Source organism: Cuculus canorus, chromosome 2, assembly GCF_017976375.1.
Source record: "Cuculus canorus isolate bCucCan1 chromosome 2, bCucCan1.pri, whole genome shotgun sequence".
NCBI lineage: Eukaryota > Metazoa > Chordata > Aves > Cuculiformes > Cuculidae > Cuculus > Cuculus canorus.
The window spans coordinates 90,841,044-90,861,569 of record NC_071402.1 but is presented as its reverse complement, the minus strand read 5'-3'; the positions used below and the strand labels follow the sequence as shown (position 1 = coordinate 90,861,569).

The 20,526-nt window shown below is 44.7% G+C and overlaps 1 long non-coding RNA gene across 1 annotated transcript in view; it reads left to right on the top strand.

Annotated features, from left to right (window-relative positions):
• Window positions 1-9,214: 9,214 nt before the first annotated feature.
• The window catches only part of LOC128851227 (uncharacterized), a 76,143-nt gene continuing 64,831 nt past the window's right edge, over window positions 9,215-20,526 (top strand). The window contains exon 1 of the long non-coding RNA XR_008448497.1: window positions 9,215-9,295. This is a non-coding gene — a long non-coding RNA (uncharacterized LOC128851227). The remainder of the gene's footprint in view (window positions 9,296-20,526) is intronic.

The following is a 20,526-nucleotide window of genomic DNA, read 5'->3' as shown; positions in this document are numbered from 1 at the left end:
TATCTTCGGTACTCTTCATGGCATAATGTGCCTCTTCCTTTTCCCCACACTCAGTGCAAACCCATTCCTTCAGTCCTTAGTTCTCCAAGGTCCCATCCTGCTTTGATTCCACTTATGGAAGTACTTGCCTTTCCTAACAGCTTCAAAAGTGGTTTAGAGGGTGGACAAAGAAGAAAAACACCAGTGTGGCCCTTGAACTCCATCAGCTTTCTTCAGACCACAGGAGACCTGCAGAACATGGCTGGAGAGACACTGCTCTGGACTTGCCAAACACTTGGAGGGAGTTCAGACAGCTCTGTTTGTGAAATGCTTTACTGTGGTAACGCAGACACGTAGTGTCAACTACTGCTAGTTCACTACCAGAAGAGTAATAATGTCTGTTCTGTTCTGGGAAAGTTATCAGTGCCCTGCCTGCCTTGTTGACTTAGAGGGATTACATTTCTTACCAAGCGGGGACCCTGCAGTTCCCTGCTGTATGGCTTGCTGCTGCTTATTTGCAGGTGAGGTACAATGTCTTGCTCCCTCAAGAGAATTTCCTGAAGCAACATGGGCTCCCTGGAAAGCCTGGTACTCATCAAATGTTGTGGAATACTGGTTTTCTCCCCTCAAACAAAATCTGTAAGACCGTCTGGGGGTACACTGCAATACTGGAGAAGCAAAAGGGAAGCAGTAAGATATCTGGAAGGAATTTTGCAGATGAGTTAAGTATCAGTGGAGTATGAATAATCGTAGTGACACAGACCGAATCTCTTTGCCAAAGAATCTAGCATCCTACCGAGGACTGGAGGCCGTGAGGAACAGGGGAACATGAAAGATGAATTGCATTTAAGCAGACGAACAAGCACTCTGAGGGCTCTTGGAGGAAGGTTCCAAAGGCTGCAGCCTAACTTCATTCACAGATTTCTCACTCTTTTGACTTAACTACTTTTGCTAATTTTGATAACAAAAACAGGATTGCAACTGTTGTCTCATCACAGTTAGGCAGCTTTAGTGAAAGTTTAATGAAAACAACAAGGCTGCAATCTTTGACGTTCCCTTTTCTGTCCAGCCTGAAAAGAACAATTTTAGTGGTCTATTTATAAAATGTATTTTAACTTTGTGTTTGTACATTTTGGGAGGTGGGGGGTGAAAACCTGGCTTCATTCAAATCAGTGGGAGTTTTTCCATGGTTTGCATGGGCCAAAATTTCATCCTTGTTTATGTACTTTTGCAGCCAGGCTGAAGAAGTATTAGGATGCCTGGGCCAGAAAAAGAAATTTTGAATCTTAACACTGCTGCAAACAGTTGGGGTAAAAATGCTGGGAAAGTCCCAAGAAAATTGATCTGGCATAGAAGTTGTGTGTTTAGCTGGCAGTCTTAGATGCTTTTTTTGTATTCTCCATCTCCTTTCTTGCTGCCTGAACTGAGAATGATGTGCTACAGCCCAAGCTGATCTGTAGAGAGCTGCAATTTTGACATGCAGCCATCTGCAATGCCTTCACCAGCAGGGGAATGCCAAGTAGCTTTTTAAGATCAGATAATAGCTGGGTGCAAGACAACCAGAAGTCTGAACATACTTAGTAAGCAATGTTCCTGACTAATGTAGGCAGCACTCGGTTTAATAGCAGTCCGTGTTTGGAAGCCAAGGCGCTACGGGATGTGCTCAGATCAGGTTTGGGCATGCATCAGGTTAAAAAACTGTTCTGTTAGATGGGTTGTGTTTTCTAAGCTGCCATTACAGGTCAGTGAAACAACTGAACTAGGAGACATGTGTGAAAAGGATTTCTAGGTCTCATCTCTGTGGCTGTGAATTTGCACCCCTGGGGTTTTCAAGGTGGTCTTTCTATATCTAGCAGCACTCATCAGCTTCTGAATCCCCCAGTCTGTGTCTGCACAGCAAAGAGCATGTGCAGCTGTTAATTTCATTTCACAAATCCTACATCTCATATTCCAGAATAACAGTCAACATACATACAAAAAATTTCTATCTTGAGTAGAACAGTGAAACCAATAATTTGCAGTGTGGATTCGACTCCAGAAGCTGCACTGATTTAAAAAATGGCTACATCTGTGCAGCTTCTTCTGCTAAAACACCGGGATGTAAAGTGCCAGGAAAAAACTAACCCAAACATCCACACACATCTGCAACACTTTAAAGGATTGTATGATTTAAAACTAATTTAGTTTAATAGCATACCACCCAAGCATAGCACCTTGCCTAGGGAAAGTTTCACGGATACCACCAAGGGCTGTTCTGGATTATAAGAACAGGCAACTCTAAAGGTAGAGCTTTGAGCTAAAAATAAGTCACTCAGTCTAAGTGTCCACATAAGGTTGTGCTATGCTCTGTAGCTTATCTGGTAGCAGTGACTTCAGAGGAACTACATTGAAGAACACAAGAAGAAAATTTAGTCCCAGGATCCGATCTCAGAACCTCGTATAGGCCACAGAGGCATGTAAAGCAAACACTGATGTTTGTTTAGTGCAATACTGTCCTTCTTTCCAGAATTTGCCTCAGAAGAATGAGGATCTGGTCAAGTACAGATTGATCCTGGACGCAAACATGATGGCTAAGGAGTTGCTGGACTGGATTCTATAGGCTTCTGTAAAACAAAACAAAAGAAAACACAAAAAGACAAACTCAACAGTCTTGCTGACACAGGTTGGATTTTTGCTGGATGGAGATCTACCAGGTTTGACATTTGGTGAATGAAAAGTGAGATTATTGGTGTGACCTTCCCAATTTCTTCAAATATACCCACCAACACTCCTATCAAATGCAATGCTTTGAACAGAACCAGTTTGGCTTCCTCCTCTAGTCAGGACCCACTAGAGAGAATTTTGTCGAATTTTGTCAAGTCTTGCCAAGATGCTGGTGACTGTAATAAGCTAGATATAAACAGGGCAAAGGGACAGCCCACAGGCCCTCCCTTGCCCCTGCCAGTGGAAAAGGGATGGGTGAGATTTCCCTGCTGTTGTTCAGCTGTTGGTTAGCAGAAGAAGCTGTTTTCTATTTGGGCTTGTGCTGGTTGAGCAGCCCTGTCTGCAGCTGTATCGTGTTACGCACTGTTATGCAACCCCATCCTCTCTTGCAAACAATGACAGGAGCAATCTAAATCATGAAACATAAAGACTATAATTAAAGAGGGGAAAGTGCTTATTTTGCATTGGGATACCCACAGCCAGTTCAGATTAGCTGAACTAGCAAATCACTTGGCAGAGGCTTAATGAGGATAACATTTGCACTGGACTAAATGATGCATTTTTTACCCCACTGTCAGCCAAGACAGTAGTGTAACCTGACTGATGCTGCCATGGCTTAGGCAATTCTCTCTTTTCTTAACAGATAGTGAGATTTACACCATAAGCCTTGCAGTCAAAGGCTCTGCATCAAGTTTCAAAGCCATTAGCACCTGGGGGAACTCTGGTCCAGGATGCTTCAGGTCTGTCATTACTGGAAGTCTGCAGGTCTACAAATATGACAGTCTCTGCTCAAACTACGTCTTATGTTTCCCTGCTGGGCTTACCCTCTTCCTGGTGGTTGGCAGTTCTTACATCCATTCAGCTTGATGCTGCAGTTAACCGTGAAAAGTGGAAGCCACCGGCCAAGAACTCTGACTGTGCAAAGTCCCTGAGAGCTTTGTAAAGAAAAATGTTTCTGAACACCTCACTCCCCGCCCCCACGTTTTTTAACATCGAATATTTCTTTCAAATTTTTCTTGCTGGAGGTCTTCCTTGGGGAATCCAGATTAGGAGCTTGTGCAGGCATTAATGGAACAGCAGCTGTTTAATGTTAAACAAAGAAAGATTTTCATCCAACTGATTGCTAGATATTTGACTTAAATAAGAATTAATTAAGAATAAAGGCCTTGCTTCCCTTTAAGCTTGCAACTTTTACTCTGGTGAACGTCTCTTTGGGACTCAGTTGAGTTTTCTTTTTTGTGCCACAGTCATCAGGACTGCTAAAGTTTCAAATAAGCTGAAAAAAAAAGAGGAATATTCTTATGTTCCTGCCTTGGGGACTAGAAACTATTTACCTGCTGGATCTTCAGTTGACCATAGGGACATATAGCAGAGAGAGGAAAAGAGCTTAAGTTTAAAATGTAAAACGTGGGGAAGATGAATCAGCAACATTTTGATGCTAGTGGCTCCTCCCACCTGTTTTAATCATGCATCTTCCCCTTTTTGCTGCTTTAATCATCCTCTGTGTGTAGTTAGAATTATTTTACAGATCACTGGATACCAGAAATGATGCAAGTTACACCATCCCAGTATCAGTGACACCCACATCTTGCTAATTTATATTGGATATGAAGATAATTACCCATGACTTTGGGTAAGTAGGTCAACAGTTTAGTGTATGAAGAGTTCTGCAAAATGCTGATGAAAAAAGACTGCAGCATCTGTACCGCGGGTTGCACAGTGAACATTTGCTTGTCCCAATGCCATCCAAAACTCTGCATTATCCCTTCCCACAGCCATCTCATCACAGCCAGAAGTTTATCTATCTGAAGAGTCAGGCAGCTTTTCAAATGGGAGGACGTTGCATGATATTGAATAACAGCTCTCTTTCTCCACATGCATACATTTTTCACAGTTAATCTCTCATTCCTTTGCCTCAGTCTCTGAGAGGAAAAGTTCAGGCATCTTAGTTTTGCAAATAGCTCTGTGTTGCCCAGAGAGTTAACTAAATTTGAGATGCCACAGGTTATTCCACAAAGGCATCATTAAGGCTGGTGTTTACCAAGAAGGCACAATATCACATTTTACTGACTGCTGTACTGGTCAGACACAAGACACTGCCTCTGCCAACACAGTGAGCCAGTTCTCCAGTCCAGGTGTACCTATACCCCAGCTTCCTCCCAGAACCGCACATCCAGAGATGTTTCTTAATGTTCCTGAGATTTTAGTCCCTTCATTTTTTTGTACAGCCAGCCTGGGATGAGAACCTCTGCAGCACTGGGCCAGCCCACCTCTACTTCTGCTTAGCTTTGCTATAGGCTTTGGGTAGGAACCATGATTATTTTTCATGCTAACAAGCCCTTAATTGCACCTGCATTTAAATGCCTCCTCCTCTTAGCTTAGATTAGTTTAGTTTAGCTTAGCTGAGTTTACAGCATGTGGTTCACCATGAGCCTGAATGTTTAGCAGACGACCAGTCTTACATGCTGATAGAGAGAAGCTTATTTACAGCTGGGATCATTTCCAGCCGTAAGACCCAACAGAGCCTGGGCAAGAGTTTTTTCTGTGGAGGCAAGGAGGGATTTGCAAAGTGAAGCTAATGGAGTTAGTTCTTTTGCCTTTAGGCCTGTCCCAAGTTGCTTACCTGCTTTTAGTCAAGTGATGAAGGAGCAGCTGGTGCACCCCACCATTTTCATTGCCTTTATACTTGGCCCTCCAGCAATCAGGAAAGAGAGTTTGGACTTGGCTTTGCTAGCAGTTCTTACTTTCGCTTTAGGAGGGATGGAGATGTGAGATAAGATGCCTGGAAACATTGCTCCTAGTGCAGGTTCTTACCTTTTCCTTCATGAAGAGACAAGCTGACCTGATACTCCTCGGTCTACAGGAGCTTCTCTGACTCTGAAAGTACGGTTGCCAGGCAAATTTTAAAGTAGTAAATTGTGAGCTTTTTATTTGGGCTTAAGTTCATAGACAATTGTCCCTGTTTCTGCTTAAAAAAAAATATGAAAAGCTACTATAGAAATATTTAGACCTAGGCTCAGTGTCAGATCTTGGCTCTCTCTGATGCTGCAAAGAACACAGGGAGAAACAGCTTCCTATGGACTACAAAAGAAAGATTCTTTAGTAGCCAGTGGTGTTACCCCTGCAAAGATCCTGGGAAAACTGTTTCCATGGCTCGCAGTGCTGCCTTGGATAGAAGAGCAGCTGGGTATTTAATACTTCTTCAAAAGTCACATATTTACAAGGTCAGATGCTGACATCAAACACCTAGTAACTTAAGAAGGTGGAATTGTATGTTATGGTGGTGTATTCTTCTTTTTCCTCCTTGTCCTCCCTTCCTCTAGACTAACAGTCTGTTCTCTACTTTAACTGTGTAATGCTAAAAGCCATTTGAAACAGGTTGTTCTATTTTTCAGCTTTCAGTGACTTTAGTAAAAATCAAAGAGTTAATCTCTTCCACATATGTTAAATACAAAGGTTTTCTTCTGACTCAAGGGCAGCTTTGTTGAAGTTTGTCCTTCTCTCTCTCTATTTTTTTGGAATAAAATTTAAGGTTGCCTCTCCACAGAGTATGAAAGTTTCTTTTTATTATTATTTTAAGTAAGAAATATAACTGCCGTGGCTTCCCACTTCCTGGATGACTTTGGCAACTTTACGTGTGGCTACTGACATTTCAAGAGAACCATCTTATACAGGCAGCCTGTGTTTGGCTAAATTTAGCAAGCCCACAGGATCAAGTGGCAAGTATGTTCCACCCTGAAAACTATTTTGGGGAGGAACTCAGCATAGGCACAAAGAGGTTAAAATGCTGTGTAGAGGAGAGAGGGAATAAAAAAAAAAAAAGAAAAGAAAAGACAAGAAGCAAAATATTTTGCAAGAATTGTTGCTATGTTCTGAGCTTCGGCTCTTGAACTCTGGGGCTCTGAATCAAGTTCACTGGGGAAACAGCTGCAGCTGTTTAAGATGCTACTGCTCCTCAGCTGTTTGTTACCTTCTTTTTGCAGGCTGAAGTCTGAGCACACTTCTTCATTGGCATCTTAGGCTTAAGGAACTTCCAACTTGGAACAACTAAGAGTACCATTTTCCCCCAGCATCACCGGGAAGCACAGTAGTCCCTATGAAAGGAACTGGGATGGGCACGGATATTGCAAGCTGCCCCAGCAAATTACTGTAATGGTTTTGAAAGAGCTGCATTTGTGTGTGCTGTGTGCCTGAGAATCCTGACTGTACTCTGCTGTGCTAGATCATGAAATATGTTTCTACATATTCAGTTGTGACTGTGTTAGTTAAATTTTTTTTTCAGAAAATTGACTTGGCTAAATTACAGACACACCGTGGCGTGGACATGCTGGTCTGTAATTAATTGATAAGCGTTAACCAGATAAAAAATGGTTGTCAGTTTGCATAAGTGCATTCATATGGGTTTGTATGTGCTTAGCCAAATAGTTCAAACCTTGTTTTGATTCAACTTTTAGACACTATTTAGTCCTGCCTGTAGAAGTGTACACTAGTGAAAAGAAGGTGTACCACTGTGTGCCCATCCTCTCCCTGCTGCCAGGGCTGCCCTGCGATAGAAGATGAAAAGCAGACTGACTCCTTGGGAGCCCTGCCAGCGGCTGACTCAAGGCAAAGTATCTGGGGGACTGAGTGTAATGGATAAAAGCCACACCCGGGCTGGTTAAGCAGCACACCTGGTGCTGTCTGCTCCGGCAGCGATTGGGAAAGACATTGAGGTTTACTGGCATAACCCCCTGACAGTGTGTCCATGGCTCACCTGGGCTTCAGCCACAAGCAGAACTGCAAGCTTGCACAGCTATGAGGTCTTGCGATGCCCCAGCCTGTGCGGGTGGGGAGCTGGCACAGCCCTTCTCCTTCCTTGCTGGAGGAGGAAGATGGATGAAACTAGGCCGGGGGCAGCTGAGTCACAGACTGCCTCCTTGCTTACTCTTGGGGCACCTTCTTGATTGAGGATTCAGAGGCATGTTAGAAATAGGAAAGGCAAAACTAATTTCTTAGCAGGTATGCTGGGCTGGGAGTCTGGAAGTGTAGGAGATTGCCAGCTGTGCTGCTGGCCTCAGCTTCCCCTAGAAACAAAATAGGGTTAATAATTGCTCCATCGTGAAGTTCAAGCTCAGGAATATTGAACGTTACTTAAAGGAGTATTCATGGGACTATCACTTGTTTTGTGTTTTTTTTTTATTAGCAACAGGGGGGAATGGGAATAATCTAACAGACTTTTCATCGTGTAGCTTGCTTGCTTGTTCTTTTACTGGGTTCAAGTCACTCAACAACATAGTTCAAGGTCTTCTGCATGAGCTGTTGTAGCATTGTGAGAAGAAGCATGATTAAGAATTTTTTTGAAAAAGTTTTCATATCATAGTTGCAGGAAAAAAGAGGTGGTGTTCCCTTTTTTATTAGGATGCAGTAAAGAGATATTTATTATTATTAAATCTTAATACAGAGGGCTTGACCAGCTTGAGAGGCAATGTGGCAATGAGGAAATTAATGCAGTAAACGCTTTTGGTGCCTGTGTTTAGAGGAGATGATACTTTCCTAAGCATTCAGTACTCTTCTTTATCACATAAGTCGCAAGAGCACTCAGTACTCAGCCCTAAAAACCTCTTGAACTCTGCAAAACTAGAGGAAGCTATGTTTAGCTTACTTGGTATTCCTAAATCTGGAGAAGGGGGGGAAAAAACCATCCCACCCTAGAATTGCAAGTAAACGCACTTAATTTCCCCCATTCATCATGTATATTTCAAACCCCAAGAAACTCCCCCCAAAGAGAACAGAAACACAACTTAATAATGATGTTTTTGCAAGCAGCCCTCAGTGTCAACAAAAGAAGAGAGAATTAGGCCCCTTGAAAATATTGCCTTGAACTTGTTTGTGGCAACCCAGGTTGGAGTACAGTTTTCAGATCAGACTCATCCTCCTCTATTTTCAGTTCTGTGAAAATGAGTAGAAGTAGAAGGGGTGATTTCATCCCCTGCTTGCAGGACACAACAGTGCCGAAGACCAGAAAGTGATACTTCAAGACTGCTTGGAAAGAGAAGGAATTTAATTCCCACCTTAATCAGTGAAATGGGCTCTTTCCTATCGATTTCATCCAGGGCTGCTGCAGACACTAATAGACTTAGTGGAATTGCAAATAGACCAAACCTCACTGAAACTGGTGGTGGAAAGAGAACCTGTGCCCCTCACCCCTCTCTTTATGGTAGGAGCAGGAAACAGATAAGGTCCCTAATGGAACTTGAAAGGTGGAATACTAGAGCCCCTGCCCTAAACATGTGCTCATGAAAGGCGGCAGGGGCTTCAGCTGGCTATTGGCTTATCAAATGTGAAAGGACTGAGAAGAGCAGGGAATAATGACTGTGCTTTTTTAATGATAGAGGAAGGCTGTCCTAATGCCTAACTGCTAAACACACCATCCAGCTCTCCCCTTTCCTCTATTCCTCCTCCATAACTCTGAAGCAAGCTACTTGGGGAGATACAAACAAATCCAGCACCCTTCACCCTCCGAACAGTGATTTTTATCTCTTTTTTTTTTTCAGTTGGATTAGCTTGCAGGATAGCAAGGATGGTCATGCTGGCCTGAGGGAGAAGAACAGCTGCAGATGGGGGCTGTGAGGAGGTAAGAGGCAGCGATCTGAGGGTGATTCTCAGGAAAAAAATCTGCTGAGTCTTGTGTTGGCAGCAGAAGCTGTTAATGAAGTGGCTGTGGATCTGCTTGCAGAGGATGGGCAGCTGTATTAATGCCTGCTATTGACAAATTTGATAGTGCACCAGCCTATTGCTGGATGTAGCTTGGGAGCAAGTACATGCCGTGCTTGACTGTCCCTTCTTGCAGGGCAGTCATGTCTGACAGAAAAGGGATAAGTGGCCCACAACTGGTAGTGCCTTTGAGTCCTGCAGCAGAAATAGCCAGGGCTGCTGTCAAGGTTTGAAGAGGCTTTTAAACCGAGTATGAATTTCAAAATGAGACATGAGAACATGAGCAAATACATTGGTTTGCATTGTTTGATCTCTGCTGTGCTCACAAGGTGGGAGGAGAAAAAAGGAATTTATGCATTCTTCCTAAGGGATGGAGGGAACACCTTATTTAGCTACCAAATCTACTTGTAACGGGAACTTACCACTCCCTACATTTTTGGCTGGCTGCTAAGGTCAGAAGGGACAACAGTAGCACTGTACTGGGGTTAGCATTTGCTCTAGTTATGAGAAGGGACCTCTGCCTTATTAACACAGATTGAAATAATCTCTTACTATGGACACAGGTGATATTTAAATCATTGACACTTGAGTGATAAGTATCTCTTCACATGGTGAAGTCCCAGGAAAGTAGCTTTGATAAAAATCAAGAGGATTGCTTAACTGGAAACTTGCTATTTCATGGTGCTATGTTGGTGTGTGGCACTAGATGTGCTCCAACAAGTGAGGGCTCAGCAAGACAGTTCATAAGGCTTATGACCTTGTCCTTGTTGCCTTTTTGGAGGGCACTTCAAAGCAGGTGGTAGGCTACTCTTACCCTGCTGGTGATGGCACAGGTGTTTCATGATGTTTTTTCCCCGTATCAGGAGGCCAGGCATGAGCTCTCTGTGGGAGAAGGGGGACTGCCAGGTACTCAGGAAAGCTGGTAATTGGGTTGGTTTACAGAAATAACTGGTGTCTGTGGGTAGCTCCTCTAATGAATCCAAGGAGCTCTTGGAAAATGGTTTGCTCTGATACCACCAGCTTGGGATCATTCTCCTGATGTCCTTGGTGGGAAGAAGGGTGTGTACAGGCTTGAGCGAATGCCTTCAGCAAAGGTAGTGTTTCTGAGGTGTTGAGTAGACTGAATGAATGTACATAGATCAGATCTTCCACCTGTGTGATATACAATATTCATGGAAGGTCTACTGTGTAGTGAGAAGAACGTGTGGCCTGTCTGGTTAGAAATTTGGGCACTGCTGTACCAGAGGATGTAGCTTGCAAAGCCTCATTTGCTGGCAGTTTCCACAATTGTGGCAGAGAAGGGCCGAGTTTCAGGGAGGAAAAAAGTGGCCATGAGAACTTTTAAATCACTAAAAAAAGACACAGGCATCTTTGTTATGACTCATCCGATCTGTTACTTGAAAAAGACAGGCTGAGTAGTTGTGGACCTCCTTGCTCAAGGAAGTAAGTACTCATTTGTGAACTTGCTGAAGCCCTGAAAGCAGAATTGGTATAGGTGAGCAGTTCCCATGCTAAGACTCCAACCACTGATTTCCCTCCAGCCACGGCCAGATGCAGCTTATGGAGAGCTAGCAGGTCATGGTTGGCTAGTTTCTTCCCACCTGTTGTTTCCACTGCTACTAAACAAGTTTGAGAAATAAAAATCCAGCAAATACGTTCTCATTGCCATCTTTCTCCTACCAAAAGCCCCCAATGAAATAGTTGCAGGAATATCAGAAGTTCCTCGGTCACTGGGCTTTGTGCTGCAGTGTTGCAAATGGGGAATGTCTGTGAGGAAAGCTGGTGCCTGCATTATCAAAGTATGAGTGAAGATAAATTCAGGATGTAATTTTTTCCCTGCTTTGACTTCTATTCCAGATTCACAGAGAGTCAAAGCACTTCTGTGAACTGCAGCAGCTTGTTTGGTCACCTCCTTCCAGTGAACAAGCCACGGTCCTGTAGGGCCTTGCTGGAACATGAAAGTGCCGACAGATGAGTTCTGGCAGACTTTGCAGCATTGATCCCTCCTCCGTGGGGATTTGGGACTTACTGAGTCCCATCGGGAAGGAATACGTCCTCTTGGCTCAGCAAATCTTGGTGCGGACTGCTGAGGAGGGTAGGTCTGTGCTGTTTCACTCTCTGGAAGCCCAGGCACTGGGCGGAGGAGTGCTGCTGTCCTCAGTCACTGCTGCTGTTTGCTCAGGGAGCGGGAGTTGGGGCGAGAACATGTCCCTTGTGATAAAGTGCTTTTGTTGTTTGTCTGCTAGGTCAGAGCTGGGGAGGTGTTCTGCATTGCCATGTATTAAGGGTGTAGGCTGTTTAAAAGAAATTAGAAAAGAGACTTTGAATGGGCTGGGCCCAGGCGTCAGAGGGTTAAAATGGAAAAGTTCCGGTAGTTGCTGGAGGGAGAAAGTTTTGTAACGTCTCCATCTCAGCTAGCCAGCCTTTTAAAATCGTGATGCAAGAAAAAAACACTCATACAATCATAAAGCCATCATCTGTTTAAGGAGCTTTTACTTATGTTTGGTTTTTTTCAGCCAAGTTTTTGCAATGGTGTATTGCCATCCTCAAGGCAGGAAAAAAGATTACTAGGGGGAGTTAGGAAAAAAAAAATAGATGTCTGGTGGCAAGGCTCAGTAGTTTCACAGTGCCACCTCCTGGACAGCTGTGCGAGGCAGGGAGGTCCCAGCTTTGCACTGACGTGTCCCACACTTAACTAGTTGTTAGCAGTAGGCATAAAGTTCCGCCCATGGACTTCTTGCTAAACATTGGACAGTGCACGGCTGCAAAGGGGCAAATCAGCTGCATCTTATCCCTAATCAGCACAGCAGCCAGGAACATCTTTGGTGTGCAAAGGCTGGCCCAGGCAGGATTTTTCTGCTTCATGTAAGCACCACAAGTTTTCAATATTTCTCATGTTCACGGGATGAAAAGGCGTCCTGATGTTGCCTCTTTTCCCAGGGATTGGGGCTCATGATATCAAATGATTCATAGAGGGGCAGGACAGATGCTCTTCAGTAAGGTCAGATCAATTGCCCAAATGCTGATATTTAGATTTCATAAAATGTTAATTAGAGGCAACAGTTTAAAAGGTATTGTGAAATCAAAAGCCCCTTCCTGTAGCACTGATGTAAAGCCTTGTCCTTAGGAATAGGCTGGGATTTCCCGGCGTGAGGGGCCCATCCTCTAGGCCCCTGATCTGTTAATACCTATTAGCACAGGACTGCACAAGGCAGCGTGCATGTAGTCAGGCAGCCCCTCTGGGGCTTCACTGGATGCTGCTGCTGCAAATACCTCCTAAGCCAGGATGATGTGAGAGTGGCCTGGCTGTGGTCCTCCTCAAGACAGGATGTCAGCATGAGAGCAAGGACTTAACTGGGACTGAGCAGGTACAGCTTTAGGTATTGTGGAGAAAGCTGTCTCTAGGGAGGCCAGCAGAATGGGGACTCAGCTTTGGAAAAAACTTTGGTTTCCCCAAAGAATTTGGTTTGCAGCCTTGTTTTTACTGCTGTATTTGAGTTTCTGTGAAGCTGAGCAATATCTGGGACTGCCTTGTAATTTGGTGGCAGTTCCACAGCAGTTCAGGCAGCTCTTAACCTCCTGCCTTGTTTCCCCACCCCTGGCTGCAGCACTGCTATGACCCCCAGCTTAAGGAGCTGAACAAGCAGAAAGCACAAGGCAAAAGTGAGCAACTTTCTGCTGGTTCAATTTCATGAACAGATGTGCAGCAGAGCAGGGTAAACTTAGTGTGGATGAGAGGAAGGGGGTAGGAGCACATAGCTAAGGTGACAAGAGCATGAGCACAGCCTCAGTTGCTGTGGTGCTATGCTCTGGCCTGGATGCTGTGCTTGTGATGGCTTTCAGTGCAGCTGGGGCAGGCATTAAGCAGCGTGGTGCACTTCCTGGGGCACAGCAGCTGCTTCAACGTACTCTCAAGAGCACTTAGAGATGCTCAGGACATTATAGACACTATTTCCCCTCTCTAAAGAAACAATCTGCAGAGGTACCAATAACAGCATAGGGTTTTGTTGTTTTGGGGTTGTTCTTTTGTTCTAGATGGTACAAAATATACTTGCACAATGCAGCAGACCAGCTTTCTAATCTTCCTTCGGTCATACAATTTGACAAGTTCTTTGGATTTATATCTGTATTTCACAGTATTCCCCATCCTCCTCACTTTCATCTCATCCTATGGTGTGTCCTGTGGGTATAGTTATTAGTGAGAAGCAGGAGTGGCAGGGACACCTCGAAATGATGGAAAAACCTGGTAGTGTAGTAGCACCTCGTAATCACAGAATCACAGAATCACAGAATCACAAGGTTGGAAAGGACCCATTGGATCATCGAGTCCAACCATTCCTAACACTCCCTAAACCATGTCCCTAAGCACTTCATCCACCCGTTCCTTAAACACCTCCAGGGAAGGTGACTCGACCACCTCCCTGGGCAGCCTGTTCCAGTAGCCAATGACTCTTACTGTGAAGAATTTTTTTCTGATATCCAACCTGAACCTCCCCTGATGGAGCTTCAGGCCATTCCCTCTTGTCCTGTCCCCTGTCACTTGGGAGAAGAGGCCAGCTCCCTCCTCTCCACAACCTCCTTTCAGGTAGTTGTAGAGAGTAATAAGGTCTCCCCTCAGCCTCCTCTTCTCCAGGCTAAACAACCCCAGCTCTCTCAGCCGCTCCTCATAAGGCTTGTTCTCCAGCCCCTTCACCAGCTTTGTTGCTCTTCTCTGGACACGCTGCAGAGCCTCAACATCCTTCTTGTGGTGAGGGGTCCAGAACTGAACACAGTATTCAAGGTGCGGTCTCACCAGTGCTGAGTACAGAGGGAGAATAACCTCCCTGGACCTGCTGGTGACCCCATTTCTGATACAAGCCAAGATGCTGTTGGCCTTCTTGGCCACCTGGGCACACTGCTGGCTCATGTTCAGTCAGCTGTCAACCAACACCCCCAGGTCCTTCTCTTCCGTGCAGCTCTCCAGCCATTCTTCCCCCAGTCTGTAGCGCTGCATAGGGTTGTTGTGCCCCAAGTGCAGGACCCGGCATTTGGCCTTGTTAAACCTCATCCCACTGGTCTCGGCCCAGCAGTCCAGCCTGTTCAGATCCCTTTGCAGAGCCTCCCTACCCTCCAGCAGATCGACACTTCCTCCCAGCTTAGTGTCATCTGCAAACTTGCTGAGGGTGCACTCGATGCCTTCATCCAGGTCATTGATAAAGACATTGAACAGAGCTGGACCCAGTACTGAGCCCTGAGGAACTCCACTTGTGACTGGCCTCCAGCTGGAGTTAACTCCATTGACCACCACTCTCTGGGCCCGGCCATCCAACCAGTTTTCAACCCAGGACCAGTTTTCAACCCAGGAAGTAAGTGACAAATCAGCCTGTGGTGGGGCAATGCAGCAGAAACCTGACAAAGCTTTTGATGTGAAGACTGCTGCATCCCAAACCTTGATCCTTCAGCTAGTTGGGCTGAAGGATTTGTGGTGTGAGCCAGGTCAGAGAACTGGCTGAGCCTAAAATAGGTAAAGAAAGCTACAGTGCAAGTTCAGTGTGTTGTCAAAACTAAGAATTCCTTCAGCCAATTTGGCTGCTGGAGTCTCCATATCATATAAGCACAACTGTTTACTTGGGGAATTGCTTCCAAATAGCTCCTGACAAGTCATCTTCCTGATGAGTCCTCACTGCTGCGTGATCTTGGTCTGTGTCTGAGAGGCTCTTCCATTTAATCCATCCTTTAGCCAACACAATTTCTAGACAAACTCCTTTGCTTGGTCTGGCTGCATCCTCTGACAATCAAGAAGGAGATATTCAAACTTTAATATTTGACTGTTATCTCTGTCTCTCTTGTTTGAGGCTTCATCTCAGGTGGAAGGTAAAACCCAGAAAATTTGGAGAGAAAATATCTTTCAGTCCTGATGGTGACATCAATTGTGTAAAGGTCTGCACAGAGGGACTGTGATTTCAGTCATGGCAACATAGAAGAATTTCCATGAATCGTTGTCACAGGTGGACTAGTATTTTTTTTTTCTCCACAGAATACTCCAGTGTGGTTAAACTCTGAGATACCCAGGAATCTGCTTGAGACTAAATTTCTAACCTTGGTTGTGCTTAAGGTTTATGCCCACATTGCTTGTTTTGGCTGGTCAGTGGAAGCAATTTGCTATTGTAGATACTACTACCTGAGAGAGCTATGTGAACAAGAAGCAGTGACTTGGAGGTGAAAAAATCCTGCAGTGTTGATTACCACCTTCTGCAACTCTAGTACCAAAGCTCATTGTAGTAGTGGCTCTAGGCCTGTCTGTTTATTTGTACTCATCATCCACAAGGTTCTGGTGTGTTTTTGAACTCTCATGGCTCTTTTGACGTGTTTACTTTTGGGGATGTTGGTGAAAGAATTAGAGATGGAAAAGTATTGTGTATTTGTGATCTGGATCTGCAGTTCCCTAATATCCAAGGGACTTCAAGCTTGATGCTACTTTCCTCTTGCTTAGGGAACAAACCAAGAAATGAATAATAAATACAAGCTCTGGGGAAAAACTGCTTTCCATTCATAAAATTCAGCAGTGAAGGCTGAGTAGTAATTTCTCATCCTGCTGCAAAACAATAGGAATTCCAGGATGGGACTAGAAAGCTACTAACAGCTTCTTCAGCCTTTGCTGTGCCACAGTTAATAAATTGGTTCAGCTTTGATTTTTATCTAGATGCAATAAACATGTCTCCAGCTAAGTGATGCAGGTGGGTCACTACACTAGTCTGAGAAGTTTGAACTTGGAAAAAAAAAAAGGTAAAACAAACCACCTCCTTCTTTCTGTCGTCTTCTCTCTTGGCTTTCAGAAGGGGAAGTAGCTGGGGCATAACTTGAATAAATCAAGTAGAAAGAACAGACAAATATTATGGCATTGTGTTTTGGGCTGAATTAAAACTTATTGTGCAGACACTGAAGCTTCTGCTCCGGGGATGAAGGAATGAGAAAAAAAAAAAAAATTAATTGCATCCTATGATTTGATGTGGTTCTGATCCTGCAATTATTTGTGTTTCAGGACCCAAAAACTGCTGTGAGAACTCAGGCAGAGAACTGCTGGAAGGGACAAGGGTGTAAATCACTGTCAGCACAGTAGTGCAAAGGTTGAGGAGGATCTTTGATTTGGGTAGACTAGTGAAGAGAATCTTAAGCATTCAGTAAAGAAACCTGCTTATGACTCGCTCTTCTACTGCCCTGGAGCAACCTGTTGTTTTCCAAACTGATATTTGTCAGGTGGTAGAAGGAGGTGAAGTTTTGCAAGAGGCAAGAGAGCATCTTGGATCAAAGTATCTGGTTTTTCAAGGTAAAGCTGCATTAAATTGTGGAGAAGAAAATCAGCAGCAGTGAAGAATAATTTGTGCATTTTATCACTCTGCTAACCCCAGCTGTAAAAATTACCATAGGAAAACTAATAAAATGGGAGCCACACGGGCACACAGATGGCATGGGACTATTGGCAAACATTTATTTTGGCTCTGGTGGAGCCACTCTCCTGATCAAAGCAGTTGGAGTTTGAACCCCTTTGAGGTTGTTCTCTGGTCGGTCTGGGAGTGCCCTGCCCTTGTATTGATGGCATCAGTATCCTCTGTGCCTGGGAGTGGAAGAGGGAAAGTGTCGGTGTGGAGAAGAGAAGTTATGTATGAGGTTGCTTTACTGCAGTGTGAGACAGCAGTAGCTTATTTTGGCTTTCCCAGCCACTGTCTGGTTTAGGAAAACAACCTATGACCTATTGTATAACTAGATAGTATGGGCATTATCCTGTGGCCAACAGGGAATGCTTTACTATCTTGCAGGCTCATGCCTTGCAAACTAAATAGCTCTGCAACCCCTATCAGCAAAATACCCCACTTGCAGAAATCCCCTTGAGCCTCAGGCTGGGACCTTTGGCAGCCTCTTCTCTGCCTGAACCCTTTGTTCAGGGTTCCTCTCTTCTTCCCCAGCTAAGGGATGCTTGAATCCCTCTTGGCAAATAGTCTTCTGGCTGAAACAAATTGTTCCTATTTGATCCTTTCAGGCTCCGTGGTTCAGGTTCTGGCAGAAGGGCTTACTTCATGAATGTGGTATTCTCGCTGGCTGGGGAAATACTTAAAGAGCTTCTAGAAGGAGGTAACATGGGTGAGGAACACAGTAGTGTCATGGAGAGAGGCAGAGGGTGGAGAAAGTTTTAAGGCCTCATGAACAGAGTCTTTCTATACAAATCTCTTGTACTCGCTTTATATGTTAAAGGCAGAATAAAGACAGCTTTAATTCCTGCCATTTTTTCCATGTTTTCTTTTCTCATAATTTTTTGTCCTTTATGTAGGTTTTTTCTTTTTTTTTGTGCTGTGTTGGGGAGACTTTAGACACCAGTGTGCTTGAGTTGAGTTGAGACCCAGTTTAAGACCAGCTCCTACTGTATTTACAGTAGAGAGGCCTGAGAGATGAGTGGGGAGCTGCACTTGCTAACACCAAGTCTCTCCTCGCTGGGTAAGGGAAGTGGTGAAGAACCACAGAGTATTCCTGCCTCAAAGAAGAGGACAGGCTGAGCAGCAAGGGAAGATAGAAGACAGTGAGAAGTTAACCCTGTGGGTGTTAGTCTACAGAGGATTGCTTCATAACATATTTATTTTTCCTTTTTACAATTCTTATTTTTCAATGGCTCTGCATTATCTAGGCAGAGCTAGGTCAGAGTACTTGGCTTTGGGGCCCTTTTCGGAGGCATGCATAGGGAGGGTGAATTGGAGCAATCTGGAAGGCTGGCAGGGCAATCAAAGCAAGGCTTTCCCCTTGCTGTCCCAGGGAACCATATGTGACTTTCTGTCCTCATATCTGCCACAGCCAGCAATCTTGCACCGTGTGAAGGAGGTACTGTGTACATCATGTGAGGTCCAGGAAGGCTTTCCTGTTCAAGGCTGGTTGAACACTGCAGCATGTGCGACATTAAGCTGAGAGCTGTACTCCAGGGGAGCCCCATCCTACTGTTACACAGAAATCAGGGTTTCTGCAGTGTACAGTCATGTAACAAGTCTGGGTGGGTAAGAGCTAGACTGGACCTGCATGATGATCTAGGGATGTGCTGCTGTAAAGGAGTGGCGTGAGCTCTCTTCATGTGTGGTAAACTTGGACTTTGCCTGCTGAGGTACAGAAATCTCTTACTGGGCTATGCATGACTTAGTAGAAACATTGTAGTAACTGTTTAATCTCAGCTTTAACTGATCATTGTGTTTGCTTGAGCCTTGTGGGGGTTCCAGGGGACCAGAGCCTCATCCCATCCATCTCACCGAGATTTGTCAGTTCTGGGAAAGTTAGTTCACAATAACCCACAAAAGAGACTGGAGTTTACGTTCTAGGCAGACCCTTCACCACAGGGTAAAGACAGCTTCAGCCTTCACCTTCTCAGTATCCTTTGGGACAAAAACTTGATTTTTGTTGGAAGAACATCCTTTAGATGTCCTACTCCCCTCTCTCATGCTACAGAGCACTATCAAAAGAACAAAATGAAGCTAATCTGGGATTGTTTTAGGGCTACACTAGGGAGTGTAGAAGGCGATGTGTGAGAAATTTAAACAATCAATCTTTATGGAAAGAGTAGCATCTTTCAGGCAATCTTGCCAGCAAGGGCTAAGGGCCCAGAATCTGGCCATGGGTTTCACTTGTGCCTCATCCCCTTGACTTCAGAGACTGGAAATGTGCAGATCCTTGTTTCAGCAAAACCCAACTGCCTCCTTGCTCAGGCTGCAAATCCATGGAGGGTATTGCTCCCACTCTTGCACAGCTGAGCTATGTCCAGAGCCTGGATCTTGCTACAGTGCCCTTTCTAAGTTTTTTGAGGCTTCTTCAGAAAGACACCTGCAGTAGCTACCAAATGTATTTGAATCCTGGTGCGGTAGTGTGAATACACCACAAAACTTCTGAAACAGCAAAAGATTAGTTATCTGTGCAGCGATCAATGAAGCTGAGTCCTGGTTTTGTTGCTTGACCATGCACAATGTTGACTGAATGATTAGAAACAGGCATTTCTTAGGCTGAAGGGGCAGAATCCTTTTTAATTTAGAGAGCAGCTGAGGCTTTGAGCTGCTAGGCCCTGAATGTTTTTCAGCAAGGAAGCTCCATGGCTCTATGGAATGGCAAACATACCTTTCTCCTGCTACAGAGAAAGCTCCGCTTTGGAGTGTCGGTTTAAGATTTAGTTCTCGTTCTTCTGCTTAGTTCCAAGAGAAAAACAGCAGAAGGAAGCCAGGTGTTGTTCAGCTGGCACTGGGAGTGAGAGTCTGCAATGTCTGTTTGTGAGTTGGGCAGTGAAGGATCCATCATGGAAGATCTGGAGGGCCAGGAGTATGATGCTTTAGAGATGAAATTCCTGCTTCTTGGGGCAGCTGAAACCTCACACAGGAGCTTCTGTTACAGATGCTCTAGGATAGTCTCCACACTATGCAGAGGCAAAGGCTGGCTTTTTTGCCAGTAAAGTATTTGAGTAATAGAAATGGGCTGAAATCAGAGTGTGTTAAATGTGCTCTAAGCCACTTTGTGGAGCTTGTTGGTTCATGTTCAACGGTGGTAAGCCTCCCTAAAGTGAGTCAGGCCTCAAAGACTTTTCTGGAATGGCAGGTGAGAATTTTGTTGCACAGAAGGGAAGCAAGGGACTATCCCTTGCTGCTAGCTGTTGGCTGCTCTGTGGTGTCGGTCATCTGTGCAGCAGGGCTTTTCTTGCTGCTTGGGAATTTATTTGAGCTGAAACATGTGGGTGTATAGGATGGACGATATATGCCAGGGCTCCTATGTGGCCAGCTGTGAGCTGTAGCTGCCCTAGTCATAGGTATTGAATCTCTCCAAGATGAGGTATGTAGCCTGATGCTTGCTACCATACTTCACAAGTCTGCACTCAGCTCTAGAATCACAGAATCACACAGAATCACAGAATCACAAGGTTGGAAAGGACCCATTGGATCATCGAGTCAAACCATTCCTAACACTCCCTAAACCATGTCCCTAAGCACTTCATCCACCCGTTCCTTAAACACCTCCAGGGAAGGCGACTCGACCACCTCCATGGGCAGCCTGTTCCAGTAGCCAATGACTCTTACTGTGAAGAATTTTTTTCTGATATCCAACCTGAACCTCCCCTGACGGAGCTTCAGGCCATTCCCTCTTGTCCTGTCCTCTGTCACT